The 6,000-nt window shown below is 40.7% G+C and overlaps 1 protein-coding gene across 1 annotated transcript in view; it reads right to left on the minus strand.

Moving 5' to 3' along the window:
• Positions 1-6,000, minus strand: part of slc25a33 (solute carrier family 25 member 33) — a 33,469-nt gene that overhangs the window by 26,462 nt on the left and 1,007 nt on the right. The window lies entirely within an intron of this gene.

Genomic DNA, 6,000 nt, shown 5'->3' on the forward strand with positions numbered 1-6,000 from the left:
CTTTCATAAATCCATGTTGACTCTGCCGAATATCATTATTTTCTAAGTGTCCAGTTATCACATCCTTTGTAATAGATTTTAACATTTTCCCTTCTACTGACGTCAAACTAACAGGTTTGTCATTGTCACTTTTCTCTCTCCCTCCTTTCTTAAATAGTGGGGTTACATTTGCTACTTTCCAGTCTGCAGGAACCTTTCCAGAATCTATAGAATTTTGAAAGATAACCACCAATGAGTCTGCTATCTCTGTAGCCATCTCTTTCAGCACTCTGAAATGTAGCTCATCAGGTCCAGGGGATTCATCAACCTTCAGTCCAATTAATTTTTCAAGTACTACCTCTTTATTAATACTAATTTCTTTCAGATCCTCATTTTCACTACTCCCTTGGTTCCCTAGTATTTTTGGGAGATTTTCTGTATTTTCCTCCTTGAAGACAGACACAAAGAAATTGTTTAGTTTCTCCGCCATTTCCCTATTCTCCATTATAAATTATCCTGTCTCCCGCTGTAATGGACCCACAATTGTCCTTGTTAATCTTTTCCTTTTACGGTCTGCCTTTATGCATTTGTATCCTCTTTTCCCTTTCTTTATCAATTTTTTGGTCCTCCTTTGCTGGATTCTGAATTGATCCCAATCCTCAGGCTACCTGATAAACCACTTCCTTTGATCTAATGCAATCCTTAACTTCTTTTGTTAGCCACAGTTGACTCACCTTTCCTGTTGGGTTTTTGTGTCATAGAGGAATGTAAATTTGTTGTAGACCATGTAATGCTTCTCTAAATACTAGCCAGTGCCTGTCTACTGTCAAATCTTTTAATGTATTTTCCCAATCCATCAAAGCCAACTTGCCCCTCTGACCTTCATAATTTCCTTTGTTCAGATTTAGGGCCTTAGTTTCAGAATGAACTATATCATTTTCAAACTTAATGTAAAACTCTATCATATTATGGTCACTATTTCCTAATAGCTCCTATTCAATATGGTTATTAATTAGCCCTTTCTCATTACTTGATACTAAATCTAAAATAGCCCGATCTCATACTGCTCCAGAAACCCCATCTCGTATAAACTCCAGGAAGTCATTCCCTCATAGCATTAGTGCTAATTAGATTTACCCAGTCTATATGAAAATTGAAGTCACCCATTATTGCTATAACACCCATGTTACATGCAGCTTTAATTCCTGATTTATACCATGCCCATTACCACTACAGTTTGATGGCCTATAAGCAACTCCCAACAATGTTTGCTGCCCCTTGCTGTTTCTTAGCTCCCCCAAACTGATTCTACATCTTGATCCTTCGATCTAAGATCCTCTCTCATTAATGTACTGACCTCAACCTTTATTAACAGTGCTACCCCACCTCCTTCTCCCCTCCATCTATCCTTCCAAGATTACAAATATCCCTGAATATTCAGTTCCCAGACCTGGTCATCCTGTAACCATATTCTGCAATGGCACCAAATCATTCCCATTTACCTCTACTTGCACCTTCAAATCATCTACCTGGTTACAAATGCTGCATGCATTCAGATGGCCACACATCAGCCAACAACTTCACTCCATCCTCATCCATCCACCAGTTGTCATGGACATGCACAAACATTCCTGCAGGGAACTTGACTTTTACTTGGTTTTACATTTGAACATTACCATAGGTTTTAATTTCATTCTGTTGGCTATGCAGGCCAGTACCACCATGAATTCTTCTCAGGCTCTGTGGTTTTCACTAGAATGTTTTCAAACCTTTCCACACTATAGTTCAGTTGCTGGGCATATCAAAACTCATCGAATTTCATCTATGTTGCCAATGTGACAGAATGGGTACTTGTCTTTTGGCTGTGTGATGATGAATCGCTGGAAACTGGTAATTTTGGCATCAGGTTCTTTTGTTGTTTGAGTAATTTTGGTCTTCTGCCGCAACACTAAACATTTTCCTTCCATAAAGCAGCTATGTCAACTAGCTGTTGCTCTGAAATCTTTAGGTGGACTCAGGGTTTGATTTGACCCACTTAAATGTGTATATACGCCTTGCTTTTCTGGTGACAATGTAAGCATTCTGACGATTTTCGAGGATCCATTCCAATGCATGCTTCTCAAGATCAGGCCTGTGGCTGGTCCCTGTTCTCATGGCGCATTTAGTCTTAGTCTTCAGGGCGAATTCCTTCTTCCATTTCTCGCACCAGTTTTTCCACTAACACTGAATTCCCGCACTGCAGCACAGTTACTGACGAGTTAACAAATGTTACAACCTTTAGCTTGAAAGCAGCTCATACTTCACTTGTTTTGCTGGAACTCATTTCTCTGTCATTTGACATGTGTGGTCTGCTCTGTGTGGGTGTATCTTAAAATCCCAATTATCCTTGATGTGATTGCTACACACTTGGATGATCATGGAACAGAGTCATGCAAATTTTTTGTTCTGCGAGATATAAACTGTCAGTCTTAACTAGGCACTCCCCAACCGCTACCAATTAAATGCTGCATGAAAGCAAAAACACTGAGAATAAATTATGTACCAGCATAAAAGATTACCAGTTTAATTTTGCAGCATCATTGCCTTATTAAAAACAAAAATGTATAAATATTACTTCTAATGGTTCCATATGCTATTGTTGTAGTAACTTCACACACCCTAAGGATTGAGGCTATTTAACATTCAATGATATTGTCTGTATTATTGCAAGTTAATGGCTTTTGAGCAGAACTGTTTTAGGAACTGCATGTCCCCTTTCAGATTTATAACATTCAACAGGACACCTAGCACTATATTTCTTTCAATAGGTATTCAGCCAAATGTATCTTCAGATTTATGCAAAGGTGTCAGGCAGGTGGAATAAAAAAGTGAACCACATTTACTATCATTCAATAATGGTGAGTATTTCCAGGAGATTAAACACACGGGCTATATTACTACAAGTGTAGAAGGCTCAGTCATTATCCTTTGGGAGTTACATAGAATTGTCATCAATTAGTCTAGAAAAAAATGATGGATGGGGCGAAGTTGTAAAATTATTAGCCAGGAATTCATGAAACTTCAAACAAAGCAATACCTCCAAAATGTGGCTATAATGCACTTAGGGGATTTGTGCAGTAAAATACTTCAGAACCTTCCTCCCCTAAAGGTTGTTTAAACAAAGTCACTCAATTTCCCCATGTCTTAATGAATAAAAGCAGCATTGTTCCCTGGTTTAAATTTGTTTTCTCAGTCATCTAACCTCAAGTAGAGCAGCTATCGGGCACCATGACTGATCCTAGCAACTCATGCAAGAGGAAGGAAAATCAACCATAGTTTCTACTCCTGACCATTACTGGTGACAAACAACAGACTGGACTGGGCTCAACTATAAAAAGACTTGCGTTTATATTGCCTCGTTCACAACCTCAGGCTGTCCTAATGTACTTTACAGCTTTTTTTGGGAAAAATATACTTTATTCATAAAATATATGAAAGAACATTACAATATGTTTTAGAATGGCCATCACAAAAAGTGCAGTCATATTCAACTTTCCACATAGATCATGAGGTGCTTCAATATAATCAATAAACATTACAGATATTTCCACATGGTCATTGCAGACAGACAGTGCAATGGTAAAGTACTTTATAGCCAACAAACTATGTTTGGAATGCAACACAGTTGTAATGTAGGAAATGTGATAGCCAGTTCGCGTAACAGCAAAGTGATAGTGACATAAAAAAAACCAGAAAATACTGGAAATATTTAGGTCAGATTGCATCTGTAGAGAAGGAATTAATGTTTCGAGTCGATATCTTTTTATCGGAAAGTGATAACGATGCCAAAGAATAACTCCACGCTCTTCAGAATATTGCCATGTTAATTTGCTCACAAACTCCAAACAAACTGCTTCCAATAGAGCTGCACAGAAAGCCAGTATTTCTGCCAACTCCAGCATGATGCCACCACCAAACTCATCTTCCCTTCACCCCCCCTGGCGGCATTCCGCAGGGATCGTTCCCTCCTGGTCCACTCCTCCATCACCCCCTACACCTCAACCCCCTCCCACGGCACCTTCTCATGCAACCGCAGAAGGTGGAACACCTGCCCCTTTACTTCCCCCCTCCTCCCCGTCCAACGGCCCAAATACTCCTTTCAAGTGAAGCAGCATTTCACTTGCACTTCCCTCAATTTAGTCTATTGTATTCGCTGCTCCCAATGCAGTTTCCTCTACATTGGAGAGACCAAACGCAGACTGGGTGACTGCTTTGCAGAACACCTTCGGTCTGTCCACAAGCATGACCCAGACCTCCCTGTCGCTTCCATTTCAACACACCACCCTGCTCTCATGCCCACATGTCCATCCTTGGATTGCTGCATTGTTCCAGTGAAGCTCAACGCAAACTGGAGGAACAGCACCTCATCTTCTGACTAGGCACTTTACAGCTTTCTGGACTGAATATTGAGTTCAACAATTTTAGATCATGAACTTTCTCCTCCATCCCCACCCCCCACTTTCCAATCCCCCTTTTTTCCCAATAATTTATATTTTTCTTTTCCCACCTATTTCCATTATTTTTAAATGTATTTCCATCCATAGTTTTATCTCTACCTTTTAGCCTATTTCGATCCCTTCACCCCACCCTATCCCACCCCACCCCACCCTACCCCCACCAGGACTATCTGTACCTTGCTCGTCCTGCTTTCTACCCTTAATATCAACTAATAGCACATTTCTTAGATAATATCACCACCATCAACACCTCTTTGTCCTTTTGTCTATGAGATCTTTTGGCAATCTCCACCTATCACTGGCCCTCTATCCAGCTCCACCTGTCCCACCCCCCCTTAAACCAGCTTATATTTCACCACTTTTCTATTTTTCCTTAGTTCTGTTGAAGAGTCATATGGACTCGAAACGTTAACGTATTCCTCTCCGCAGATGCTGTCAGACCTGCTGAGCTTTTCCAGGTATTTTTAATTTTGTTTTGGATTTCCAGCATCTGCAGTTTTTTGCTTTTAAGCCAGTAACCAACTGTGTGAAAAGATATTACCACAATCACAGACAGAGGTTACACTGTAAATAGCAGCACCCTTAAGGAGTTCAGCTACAGAAAAACAAAGTCAGCAGAGAGGCGTTTCCCTTTATCTCCACAAGCCAGGAAAATACAGCTAAGTTGGTATAGATTCAATTTCCATTACATTTTATAACATATGCTTTGATACTAAAACTAAAGCAATGTAATTATAATTAAAATTAACACTGAGCTAAACACTGCAGAACAATACTTGGGAATTGTGTAAGAAGTTATGCAGTTTGGAAGCAAAATCAACCGGTCGGTAACACGCTATAACGGTCAGGTGAGTGACGCAGGATAAAACCACGGGCTTGCAGTCATATCCCACATTCCTTACAAATCCCTGCTGGATGAGACAGTCACACTTGTGGCACAAACTCAAAAGCAGCTTATGCTATTCTGGGAAACCTGCTTACTGCTGGATAGTTAATGTTATGTCATCCAAGGATGATTGTCGATTTTAGTTAAGCTGCCAGGCCAGCAAAATGTACCAACAATAAAACAAAGTAAAATCAAAAACCTAATCGTTGATGCCTAAAATAATGTTCCCCCACCCACTACAGTTAACCAACTGAAAATAGAGCTACTGCTGTCCGAGGTAACCTTCCCCCACCTACAGATAAACAATTACAATGATTAATTCTGCATTAAGGTCCTGGAGGTTAGGATTTACAGAGTCAGAGGAATAGCCCAATGACAATATTATATTTTATAAGAGTGCTGAACATGTTTGCAAATATTTTATGTCACAGGCGCAACAGGAGGGGTTAAAGCTTTGGGGAAGCCTGGTGCTCTCACACTAAAAAGCTTATGACCCAGACCTTGTTTTGGTGGGGTGGGGGGAAAGAGAGAGAGGCACGGAGGATGGCGGTGGGGGTTGGGGAGGAGAGAGAGAGAGAGGAGAGGGGGGTGGGGGAGGAGAGGGGGGTGGGGGAGGAGAGGGGGGTGGGGGAGGAGAGG

This window comes from Cetorhinus maximus, chromosome 15 (assembly GCF_964194155.1).
Source record: "Cetorhinus maximus chromosome 15, sCetMax3.hap1.1, whole genome shotgun sequence".
In the NCBI taxonomy this organism is placed as follows: Eukaryota; Metazoa; Chordata; class Chondrichthyes; order Lamniformes; family Cetorhinidae; genus Cetorhinus; species Cetorhinus maximus.